This window comes from Alexandromys fortis, unplaced genomic scaffold, assembly GCF_014885135.2.
Source record: "Alexandromys fortis isolate MF-2015 unplaced genomic scaffold, M_Fortis_MF-2015_v1.1 scaffold_11, whole genome shotgun sequence".
In the NCBI taxonomy this organism is placed as follows: domain Eukaryota; kingdom Metazoa; phylum Chordata; class Mammalia; order Rodentia; family Cricetidae; genus Alexandromys; species Alexandromys fortis.
The window spans coordinates 17083623-17096579 of NW_026067912.1; the positions used below are offsets into that span (position 1 = coordinate 17083623).

At 45.8% G+C, this 12957-nt stretch overlaps 1 long non-coding RNA gene across 1 annotated transcript in view; it reads right to left on the reverse strand.

Annotated features, from left to right (window-relative positions):
• The window catches only part of LOC126499521 (uncharacterized), a 29705-nt gene extending 18951 nt beyond the window's left edge, over nucleotides 1–10754 (reverse strand). The window contains exons 1-3 of the long non-coding RNA XR_007591092.1: nucleotides 10537–10754; nucleotides 8043–8091; nucleotides 2662–2732 (exon numbers count right to left, since the gene is read on the reverse strand). This is a non-coding gene — a long non-coding RNA (uncharacterized lncRNA). The remainder of the gene's footprint in view (nucleotides 1–2661; nucleotides 2733–8042; nucleotides 8092–10536) is intronic.
• Nucleotides 10755–12957: the final 2203 nt, after the last annotated feature.

Sequence of the window (12957 nt, forward strand, 5' to 3'; positions counted from 1 at the left end):
TCCCAGGTTGACCTTGAAACTGTTACGTAGTCTTGAGCTGTATTCTTCTTTCTTCCACTTCCAGTGTGTGTGCACCATACCTGGTTTGTGTGTTGCTGGGATCAAACCCAGGGCTTCATGCCTGCTAGGGAAGCCCTCGGCCAGCTGGGACCCAGCCCTGCCTCCATCTCTTGAACTTCTGACTGGTTTCATTTGATGTGTTTTTAAACGCAGTATTTCCCCCTTTTCTCTGTTATCTCACATGGGGGAGAATTTACGTGCTCAGTCGCTGGGGGTGGAGGAGGCTCTCTGTCTCCACGGTCTGCATCCACCCTCTCCATCACATTCAATGTGGTGGACTCAGAACAACCGAGACCCCAGGGGAGCCTGCCTTACTTTGCAGTATTCTCAGCGCAAGTGTCTCATCCTCAGTGAAAGTTCTCTAACCTCTCTTCAGATAACAATGTCTTTCAGATAGAAATTGTTCTCTTTCTCACTGGCACTGCTGCTGGATACCATTCCTTCTTCAGCCAGAAGACCCATGACAGTAGCGTGTTTACATTGTGTCCCTTATCGTCAGCTCCTCCCCAAAGATTCTAGTTCACATCTACAGGGACCCACTTTGCAAGGTGCAATAATAAGTGTCTGAGACATGCCAGATAATGGATAAGGGGAAGATGGAGAATAATATAGCTTATTAGTGCCTTTGCTCCTGCGTTTACGCTAGTTTTCCATAGCAGATCACACTTACAAATACATAAAGAAAGTCAAATTTATCTTAGGCTATTTGCTTTATCCCACAAAGAAGTCTTTGATTTGTATTGAAAATAACATCAGCAATCATATATAGCACCTACCATGTGCCAGGCATATTAAATTAACCCGTCTAATTTTCCCACTAAATCTGATCAAGAAACTCTGAGTCTTCCCTTTATACACGAGGAAACAGAATCAGCAAGCTTGGCTGTTCACTAGGTTCCACTAGGTACCACATCAATGCACAGTAGAGCCGCAGCTCGAGCCCAGAGCGTCTCCAGCAGGAGCCTTGCTCATAGTCCTCACAGCCTCTCTATAGTAGTGAAAGAGATACAGAATTTTCTGTGCCCATGATTTTTTTTTCTGTTTTATTTTTTTTAAACACATTTGTGAATCCAGAGTGGATGGTTATTTACTAATGACTTGAAAAGACTTTTCTTGTATCTGGTCTTGTGGGAAAATGAACAGCTTAATCCAGTAAAACGTCTCAATATTTAAGAATATTTAGAATTGAAGCTAGACATTGGTGTTGGTGTTTGAGTACCCACCTTCCACTTCCTCCCCTTTATTGTTCATGAGGGAACAAAAGGACAGAGTGAATGGCCTTCGCCTTGTCTTTTGGGGATATGAGTTAGAAGTGTGACCACAAGGCAGTTAGTGCTATAATCCTCGACTCCGTCATCCAGAGGGAAATGCGGCTATCAGTGTTCCAGCCTTTGGAGTATCAAATCACATGGCCCTCTCTCTGTCCCCTCATGATCAATCACGAAGTTAGAACCAAGTCCTACGAATTGCTGTGACAGTCTACAAACTCATCCCCCGGGTGACAGAGGCAGTAGGATCGTAAATCTGAGGCATCTCATAAAATCGGCGAGGGGTGGGGGCCTTCCTAGAGTGAGCAGGCGTTCATTCTGCCTCTCCCACGGAGACTGGCTGGTTCTCACAATGCCAGCACTGTGCCATGAGGTGCTTGCCCAGCAATTCCCGCACTGCCAGTCTGAGCTCACCTCTTATCTACCTCATTAGTGGGAATGCGTGGGAGCTCGATAACCTCCCGCTGAGCCTCAGAATGGCTGAAAGGGTCTCAAGCAAACTCAGAAAAAAAAATGGGGGTCAAATTTTGGAGCAGCAGAAGTGGCTTACTTGGGATTAATTTTAAAATACACTGAAGAAAGATAAACAACTCGAGTGGTTGCTAAATATACCCAGCATGCCCGGGGCTGAGATCTGTGTGGCTACGTGCAGCTGGACAAACGGAATGACTATTTCTGTGGGGCCTGGAGTGTGGTGCATTGCATCTGCTGATGCGCTTACTATTTAAAGACTGCCGAAGGGTTATTCTCTCCAAAGTCCAGAATAGATGTTTCTCCTCAAGCGGGAATTATTTTTAGATGTTCGAGTGGCTTTGGATTAAAATTTATCTATCACAAACGTTATCTTTGTAGGGGCGTTAAGAACCCAAGAGACAGGCTGACATCAGAAGAAAATGGATATAATTCATAGAGCTACAAGAGATGTTGGTTTTCTTATCCCATAAAAAGTGTGTGTGTGTGTGCGTGTTCCTGTGTATGGTGAAGAACAGGTATATGTGTGCCCTGGTGCAAGCGTGGAGGTCTCAGGACAACCTTGGATGCTGGTCTCCACCTTCCGCCCTGTTCGAGACATAACATATTTTCACTAGTGTGTGTTCACTAGTGTGAACACCGGGGCTGGTTGCCAACGAGCTTTCAGGAATTCTACCATCACTCACTTCACCATAAGAACACGAGGGTTTCCAACACACGCCAACTTTACATGGGTAACATGTCTGTGCTGTAGGGTAGTGCCCACCTCCTAAGCGTGGATGATCTCCTTTCTGTCTGTGGAAGAAAAATTGGGATGCAAATGTCTTCAAACTCAGGACCCTCAGCACAAGGATTTTCTTACCTGCTGCTCTCTGTCCCAGGACTATCAGTGGTTATAATTCTTTCAGCTCATAGAGTATCCGTCAAAAAGACCTAGAAGGGAAATGAATACATTCTCTGCTTTTGGAGGGTCAGATGTCATGAGAAGAAAGAAACATGCAAGCTCAGGATGGATGACCTGAGCTGACCAGAGAGCCTAAGCCAAAGAAACAGAAACAGCAGCTCATCCTAAAGAAATAATTATCATAGATAATGTGAGAGAAAAGAGTGGTGGGGTGTTTGGGTGTGCAGAGGGGCCACGGGTGGGGCCAAGTATGGAGTCAGAACTGGCTGCAGCTGCTCAAGGCTGTCACACAGACACTTACTTTATAACCAGGCTTCTGTCCTTGTGAAGTCCCAGGGGGTAGAGGATTTTTTTCATGACTATTTGGAAGAAATGCCTTCATACCTGTTTTTTAGTATGGGGATATAAAAGGGCTAAAAACCAACAGTGAAAGCGTACTATCAATAATGGGGCATAGAAAATTACCTATTTGCTATTTTTTAAAGCTAAAGAAAACAGCATTATTTGAATTTTACTGATAGAAAAAAATTGAATGTAGGCACAAGAAACAAACATCCAACTAAAGAGTTCTTATCTCCAAAGGAGTATCTTACTTGTATATTTTTTCTTTTATTTAAAAAAAATTCTTTTTCACTTTATATACCAAGTCCAGTTCCCCCTCCCTTCTATTCTCCCTCCCCCAACTTCCCCTTTCCCAACGCCCACCCACTCCTTAGGCAGGGAAAGGCCTTCTTTGGGGGAGTCAACAAGGTCTAGCATACCAACCTGAGGCAATACCAAACCCCTCCCCCTCTGGATAAGGCTGAGCAAGGCATTCCACCACAGGGAATGGGCTCCAAAAAAGTAGCTCATGCTCCTGGGATAGGTCCTGGTGTGGCTGCCAGGGGCCCACCCAACAGATCAAGCCATGTAACTGTCAACTGCATTCAGTTGCTAGTTCAGTCCCATGCAGGCTCCTCAGTTGTCCGTCCACACGGTCTGTGAGCTCCCATTAGCTCGGGTCAGGTGTCTCTGTGGATTTTCCCATCATGCTCCTCAACCATTTTGTTCATATGATCCCTTCTCCCTCTTGTTAACTGAACTCCATGGCAAAAAAACGACATCTTGCCTGGAGAGATGGCTCAGCAGTTAAGAGCATTGCCTGCTCTTCCAAAGGTACTGAGTTCAATTCCCAGCAACCACATGGTGGCTTACAACCATCTGTAATGAGGTCTGGTGCCCTCTTCTGGCCTGCAAGGCATACACGCAGACAGAATATTGTATACATAATAAATAAATTAAAAAAAAATAATCAAACTGCAAAAAAAACCCGACATCTTGAAATATGCAGGCAAATGGATAAACTAGGAAAAAAAAATCCCGAGTGAGGTAACCTAGACCTAGAAAGACAAACATGATACATAGTCACTCATAAGTGGATATTAGCTGTAAAGCAAAGGATAACTAAGCTACAACCCACAATCCCCGAGGAGCCAGGTAAAAAGGAGAACCCCAAGAGTGACACTCATGGAAAATCTCAGGTAGAAAATAGTTAAGATTTCCTGAGTAAACTGGGGGTGGGTGGGTGGGTGGGGGATGGAAGGGAGGGGAGGGGAGCATGTGGGATCAAGAAGACCAAGTTGGGAGAGGGGTGGAGGGGAGAGCAGTGAAAGAGATATGTTGATAGAGGGAGCCATTATGGGGTTAGGGAGAGAATTGGCGTTAGAGAAATTCTCAGGAATCCATGAGATAAGCCCAGGTAAGACGCCTGGCAATAGTGGTGATCAGCGACTGCCCCAGTTGTCATCATAGAGCCTACGTCCGGTAACTGACGGTAGCAGATGAAGTTACTTATACATATTATTTTTACGTACATATATTTTGATCATGTTCAGCCTCACCTTCTCACCCATCCCAACTTCGTGTCCTCTCTTTCTTGAATGCCCCACTGTAAAGATTATACAGTCATCTTTACGAGAAAATTAAAAAAAAATCGAAGTGGATTTTGTGTGTTTTCAAAACAACAACGCAGGACTGGTGAATTGGTTCAGGCGATCCTTGATTTGAATCATACATGGTGGAAGGAGACAGCTACATCCTAAAAGTTATCCTCTTACGTATTTATTATCGGTCTCTTTTCAGAAGACGTTTGCTGAGCCTTGCTTGATATCTTTACCTTGCATATCATCAAGATTTACATCGCTTTGGCTCTGGAGCCATAATCCCCACCTTCGCTGTCTTGTCACATGTCAGTGCTGACCACTAACCCTCCTTCCTAAAACCCCCAATGATGAGTCCTGGACTTTTATTCCTCCTATATCTCACCAGGTGGTTTCTTCAATAAAAGTTTATAAGGCTGAGCTTCCTTATTTATATTCAAGGGTAAATTTACTTTGCTGCATCTTGGATGGCTGTTATAGCTTCCTGAAAGAACTATATAAACCCCCATCTACCTGAAATCTGTGAGCCACGCAAGTAATCTAAAACTTTCATGCATTCACATTAAAAGAATTATTAGAAATAGGGTTACCACCAATTTGTTTAATCCATTAATAGTCCAACATGGAATCAACAGAAACTTTTATTGAGATTTTTTTTTTTTACCTTCTGTTTCACTCTTTGGTGTGTGCTGTATGCACAGGCTTGTGTGATTGCACACATGATTGTGTGTGTGAAAGCTCCTGTGTGCGTGCATGTGTAAAGAGACCAAAGGAGGGCAAACAGTTGCCTACTGAGCCAGCCCCCACTCCTGAACAGTGTTCATCATGCTAATCCTTGTCTTACTTCTCAGACTTTGTGTGATTGCGGTGTTAATCTATTACTTAAAGCTTTCATAAAAAATTGCCTTTCTTGTTTGCCTTCTTCTCTCCAGCTTGCTTCCTTTAAGATTTATGTAATAGTTGTTCTTTCTGTTTTCCCACAGCTTCTTTTCACTGTTATGACATTTATTTATTTTTAAGTCTCACTGGCTATCACTGGTGGCCGTGGGTTTTTGCTCTTCCAGGCAGCAGTGGGTTTTTTTTTTGTTTGTTTGTTTTTGTGGAGTGGTTTCAAGACAGGGTCTCATAGAGCCCAGGCTGAACTCGATCTGAATGGAGCAGAGGATGACCTTAATTAAACTCCTCAGCCTCCCGATCCTCCTTTTCGAGTGCTGGAACTACAGGCAAATCCACCATGCCTTCCTAGTGTCTGCTTTCTCTTTTATTGTGTCTGGTTTATGCATGTATGTATACATACATGCCTGTTTGTGTGTGAGCAAGCCACAGACTTTACATTCATTTATCTATTTTTTTATTTTTGGAGACAAGAGTCTCTTGTTGGATAGGGAGCTCAGTGATCAGGCAAATCCAGCTGATTGCCCTAACGTTGCTCTTTGCTCCCCTAGGTTGGGGCCACAGGTTTTGCTCCCCTAGGTTGGGGTCACAGGTTTACACTGCCTTTCCAGACCCTTTATGCAGCTGCAAGAGCTGGGAATTCAGAGCCAGACACTTGTGCAGCAAGCCCTTTACCTACTGGTTCACCTCCAGGGTCAATTTGTGCTTCCACTGAGCTTTAGAAGACCCTCTCTGAGGGAAACACTGAGGTTTTGGCCTTCATTCAAATCTATGCGGAAGCTTGGTCATCTGTATGGATTTCTGACTTGATCAGGAACAAATAAAAGCACTTAAGCAGCATCCATATAGAATCTCTTATCATCAATCAAATCTGGACCAGACTCAGAGTTCAGCCTCACTGTGGTTTGTTACCTACCCGTTACCACTGTGAGCCAGTTTTGCACTTTGTTCTGTGTCCCAAGCAAGGCACCTGGGTGTGAGGATGGCTGGAATGGGGCTCTGTTTTTATACTGAGGTTCTTGTGAATGGATGATTCTCCCTCGTTGAGGAATATTCCATCTCTAGACTTTCCATTGCCGTTGCCATTGCACTCACAAGCATATCGAGAATTTGAATTCTTTGAGAGATTCAGCTGTGATGTCTGCATCTTCTACTTTTATTTATTGGTTTGTATAAGTGGTAAGGACTAGACCCGAAACTTTTCACAGAAGAATGATTAGATCTCAAGTTGAAGCCTACGGAATTACCACTTTCTATGACCCAACCGGGCATTATCTATCAGGAGTCGTGCCTGTGGCATCTTTTTTTAAACAAAATTTATTTTATGTATATAAATATTGCCTCCCTGTATATATGTGTACCACATGAGTGCAGTACCTGATAGGACCAGAAGAGGGCAGGATCCCCTGGAGTTCCAGGCAGTTGTGAGCCACCAAGCTGGTGCTGGAAACTGAACCTGCTCTTGACCACAGAAGCATCTCTCCATCCCCTACCTATAGCATGGTACCAAATGCTTTACAGTGAGCTCCTTTTATACTTCCTGAAGGTTGCCCCTGTGTTCCCAGAAGAGTGACAAGGAACACGGGAACTCTCTAGGGCACGAGATTCCCACATTTTCATGACCCTCTTGCACATGCTCTGGTAGTGCAACCTGTGAGTTCTTCAGCATCTGTTGTTGCTCTGGCTGGTTCTTCCTTTGGCCCTTTTTTTTTTTTTTAATCAGTGACAACTCTGTACTGTTCTCCCCCTTTCTTTCCAAAGAAGTGTTTTAACAGTACTAAGGAACTTCTGTCAGTCTTGATTATTGTATTGTTCTGTGTGAACCTTAACATTCTGAATAAGGAAGAGGTGTGTGAGATGCTGATGGTACAGCTGATATATCAGTATCTTGATACACATGAAGGGGCAAGTCAAGTGTTTGTTACCCTGGAAAGGGTGTCTCTAGGCAGGGTACAGTTCTTTGCTCTTGAATTTGAACAGAAAAATTTCCATCAATGATGTGAACAACAAAAAAAAATGTAAAAGCTACTTTGATCAAACTTCACAGTAAACATTCTAACAATCTGGAGGTTAAAGATTAAGGGGTCTGAAGCTCTCACCAGGATGGACATCTGGTTTTGAAACAATCTGAATGTGTTGACTTCCATTTGTTTCTAAAGAACAGTGTTCAATAATGAAATACAAGATCCTCAGAGCTTCAGCTGGAGCCCCTGTGAAAGCAGAGGGCTACATGAATAAATCAACTAACTATGTATTTGCTGTGGGACCAAAATACCATGTGGTTCCTTCCCCCCAAGACCAAATCAGTGCTTATATAGTAAATATGCTGAGAGGAGTTGAGTCCTGAGTTCTAGATACCTTGTCACATGACTCTTTGTGACTATAACTTCTAGCTCAGTGTATTGCATGTAACAGATTCTTAAACATTATTTACGAAATAACAACTATAATTATCAGAACATGAAAGATGTCACAACGGAAGGAACAGCTTCATATATGGAGTGTGTACAAGTTAAGATGACTCACCAGGGAATCAGCCAACCACATTCTAGGGAGTCGAGTTTGCTGAAGGAGTCTGGAAGAGAAGATGAAGAAGATGGGGATAATTGTTTGGGCCCAGACGGCTTCATCCTGTCTCAAAAGATGAATCTGCCGAGTGTCAGAAGGAGGGAGCTGTGAACTCAACATTAAACTTTCCATAATTAACAGAGACGATAGTGTGAACTGTTAGACGGCTGGGCCCTAGGCACATTGCAGAGGGAATTCCTGCCTATGTACGTGTGGGTGGCGATTTAGAGGGACAGCTATTCCAAATCAAAGGCCAAGGAAAAATAGCCATTTAGGGGTTGGAGAGAGCTCAGCGATTAAGGACATGTACTGCCCTTGCAGAGGACCTGAGTTCAGTTCCCAGCAGTCATAAGCTCACATTGACAGTATTGCCCTAAAAGACCGTCGGTCAACTCTGCTAAGCAACACTTTGTAAAAATAGATTTCTGTTTTATTGCATTTAACTTTTTACAGGTTAGGGATTACTAGATGTCTGTATTATTAATACTCATTATTTTGTTAGATTTAGGAATTTCTGTTTATAAGCCCTTAGATAGTTTTGTCTGAATCTAAGCAGTGATTGGCAAAGGCATGGCAATGTTGCTATTTCTATGTATCCCACAGCTTTTATTCCATGTTTAAATGTAAGCTTTCTATTTTATTGTGTCCCAAATATTTCAGTAATGAAAGGTTTGGTAAGTTCAAGTACATGGCGCATGTCAGCAGTTTGCTACTCTGTGTTTGCCAGCATGTTCCTAACACAATTTTGCCCTCCATGTCCTGGATCCTGGGTTTCCGGCTTGTGTTCTACGCCTATGGTTTCTCTAAACGGCTCCTCCATTAGCTTCATATTCATGCGGCACCACCAGTGACATCTGTCTGTAGGATTTACTGCCACCATGTCTTATCTGCCTCCACGCTGGTGTGGAAAAGCCCACATTTCCCCCAGCCGCCCCTGCCCACCAGTCCCAGTTCTTTCACGGCTCTCCACTGGAACAGGTCTGCAAAGCCTTGGTATCTTCTCCGCTGCCTTCAGTGGGGCACTGGGTCTCTCAGCTACTGGAGTTCAGCATGTTCGTCTCCTCTCATCATCCTTAGGAGTCCAGCTCCTCGCCCAGGCTTCCCAGCTCCTACGCCCTTGTTTCCTCGCGGGGCTGGCGACTGGAAGTCTAAGACAGAGCTCTCCGCAGAACTGATTTCTGTCTGAGGCCTCTTTCCCTGGCTTGTAAATGGTTGTGTTTCCTCCGTGTGTGTTCCAATCTCTTTCTGAGGCTATCAGTGAGGCTGGATGCGGGCTGACCCTCGCAGCCCCTTTCCTCTCCCCAGTACCTGCAAGAGCCTTGTTTCCAAACGCGGTAACGTTCTGAGACCTCGAGGAAAGTTGGGAGAAGAGAATCCAGCCTGCCGCGTGTATGTACCTGCAGGCTTTCAAACAAAACCCGAAGCCAGTCGAGTTTTAGGTTTGTCCGCTGTTATTTTCCCATGAGCTAATCAAGAGGAACCCAGGTGTTTTCAAAGCATTGCTTTTGGGGGTGTTTCATCGTTGCTTCTTGAGCAGGGGGAAATGAAACTGGCCGACAGGGTTTTTCTGACTCTAGCTCCTGCCACGCCTCTGAGGGAGGATGGTTCAGAATGACAGGCCAGACAGGACCCCTGGGTTATGTGTGGGCTGCCCCACCTACCTATGTGACCTGTAGCGCATGTGTGGTTCAACGTGAGCTGTCGAGATGCTCTCCCGACAAACCCTCACTTTCCATTCTCAGATCAGCCTCTACACCAGTGTCTCCCCCAATGCAGTACACTGCAGTATGAAGTTACGGACCAACTCGCTCAGTCTCGTGTATATGTAGGTGCGGATATATCCACATGTGCTCACGTGTGTGGGTGTGCCTGTGTGCATGTGACCGCACTGTTTCTCAGGTGTCATCCGCTACCCGCTTTCCATGAGACAGGGTCACGCTGGCCTGAAACTGCCAAGTAGCCCCAGACACCTAGGGTACCTTGTCTGCACCTCCCCACCGCTGGGATTACAAGCATGTACCACCATGGCTAGTTTTTACTTGGTGGTTTTGGGGGCGGGGCACACGTTCAGCTCGGGTCCTCATGAAGTTAAGCATTTTATGGGCTGAAGCTCAGTCCTACTTAAAGTTTTCTCTCTTGTATTGTAACTCCTTTAAGGGTCAGATTTAAGGTCTGGGGTGGGAATGGGAGTGGGAGGTACAGAAAATTAGTAGGAATAGGTGGAAGCTTAGGTGCCCTCTTGTGTTGACTTGGCTTTGGGCTTCAAAAAGACACACCGGTAGGCCCAGGGACCAGGAAGGTGAGCAAAGGAGAGTTTCCCCAGCAGGTGATGAAGACCCAGTCCCGTGTGTTCCCCCACCCCCATACCACGTTCATTTTGTAAAACCCGGATGCAGTCAGGTTTTGGCTGGAGTAAAACCCCACCTTCCAGCAGGAGCTCGAGATAACTTACCCCGTGAAGTCAAGTCTCCTTTCTGGGAGTTGAAGGTGTGTGCTTAGAATCTGGGGGGAGAAAGACGAAAGCATGGCCGAGAGTGAGCATGAGGGAGTGGCTGCTCCAGACATCCCCATTGTCTCTGTATTTCTAAGACCTTTATGCCAGTCCAGGGACTTAGAACAGTTTTCAGCCTCCCTGCAAGCTCTCCCCCTTTCCCCGTAGGAGAACTTAGTGCAGCCGCTCACACCCACCCCGTTGAGTTCTCTGTTTTTATTATTTGTCAGAGTTTTTGTTAGGCACCTCCCTCTTCTTCCTTCCTCCGAGGCCCCTTCCGCTCGACTCCCCTGCCTTTCCTACCACAGCCTGCGTGGGCTGTTCTGTATCCTACTTAACATTTATGAAACTTGTTTGAGGACCCTGGCCACTGGCAGGGATGGCTGACCATGTGACGTCTCAGTGGCTTGCACAGTACATGGCTGAGCTCGGAGGTATCACCTGGCTTATCCCTTGCCCCTCACCCCAGCACACACCCACAGATGATCTCTATGTAATGGTATGTTCTTCTTCTATTCTTTCTGGGAACTCTGAGCAGAAGAGCCGGTATCTCCAGCTGATGAGCTGATGACGTTAAGCGTTTCAGATCCCTGAGGTCCTCCTCTGGAGGCCCAGCTTCCACTCCTGCTGAGCTGAGCTTGACACACAGGCTCCTGCAAATCCTTCTTTCTTGAGAAAAGGGAAGTGCACAGAGCAATTAACAAATGTTTCTCACCGCCATGAGCCATGGAACCCCATCTCTGTGCGCACCGTATGCTGCCTGTGTGGTGTGGCCTCGGGTACTTTGCTTGTCTCTCTGGGCTGTTTTCATCTGTTAAGGGAGGGGATTGGCCAGCCAGGAGCACCGGTGTTCTTGCCAGCTTGTGGCCTGTCAGTGGTCAGACGTTCTTGCTGAGTAATCATCGATGGTTTTGTCCCCACTGGGCTTCGCTCGCTGACTCGTCCTTTTCTCAGATCCGTGAGATCCAGAGTGAATGTCAGCCCTGCCCACTGGTCTAGCCAAGAGCAAATCCTCTCTTTGCAAATCTTCTGGAAGAACAGTGGCCTCCTGAGACAGGGAGACCCATGTCTGACTGTGCAATTTGGTGCCTTGCTGGCTGTCCATGTGAGACCTACACCCCAGCATCAAAGCTCAGCTTGTTAAGGGATGGGGCTTGAGGTCTGCTCTCCACCCTGACTGTCCTTTCTGGATTAGTCAGCAGCATTCGAGGAACAAATAGGCCCCTGTTCAGCCCTGCTTCTAACTCCTTACAGGCCCCAGCGCGCCTGAGACTGTAAGTCCTCACTGAGCTCCTCGGGATGTTCAGGTGGTTAGGACTTTGGTTGTTCTTGGCTTCTCTAGATATTTTTAAGCACTTTTAATTGATTTGAAAAACATGCTAACTCTGAGTTTTTAAAGTTTCTGTAATTACAGCCCAAGGCCACTGGCTTAGAAGCTGAGTTGTCAAAGAGTCCATAAATAAACACACTGAAAGGAAGAGGTGGGGCCACGAACGCAGTCATAGAACTTGGAACCAAAGGAAACACTTTTGTGTTCAATGCCTTTCAGGTGTGTGTGTGTGTGTGTGTGTGTGTGTGTGTTTGTGAGAGAGAGAGAGAGAGAGAGAGAGAGAGAGAGAGAGAGAGAGAGAGATATATCACTGGATTTCTAGAATGGAGGTTAATTCACCATATCTTCTAAGAAATACATTGTGGTGGAGGAATAGAAACCTCTGCCGCTCCCCGTTCATCCAGCCTACATTCTCTATATAATAGATAATACTTGTGGCTCCGAAAGCTGACCCTTTTCTAGGCAGCTCCTATGCTCTCCGAACAGGTGATCTCTTGGATGACAATGGCTTCCTACATAGAATCTCAGTTTTCTAGGATGGCAAAATCTCCTTTTCACCCCTAACAACTGATTAGATGGCCTGAGCCTTGAGCCAACCTTATTTAATTATCTTGGGCGCCTCTCTCGTCATAAAATCCACATCCCTCGTGGAATGGATATCTCTGGGACGAAATGTCTTAATTAGTCACAGCTGCAGAAATACAGTCTCCAGAGCCCCAGGCTCACTGGCCACGGCCATGCTGTTCCAAGTGTCTTCTTCTTCCAGGAACCATCCTGGTGGGACCACATAGTAGGGCATGCTATCTTTTTGTGATAGAGAAGAAAACGGAGGATTGGCTGGAAAAGTGCTGTGCTTCCAAATGTTTGTGTGGGACAGGGCCTCCGTTATCCTTCCTCGTGCGACGTTAACTCAGAAAAGCCCACAGTCGTCTGACACTGTGGCAGAGAAATAGAGTTCACCTGCGGAGAGGTGCTACGAGCCTCCCAGAAATGGGTTGTGACGGATACTGGGAGAAGTCAGCATGGAGGAACGCATCCATCACATCGCCTGA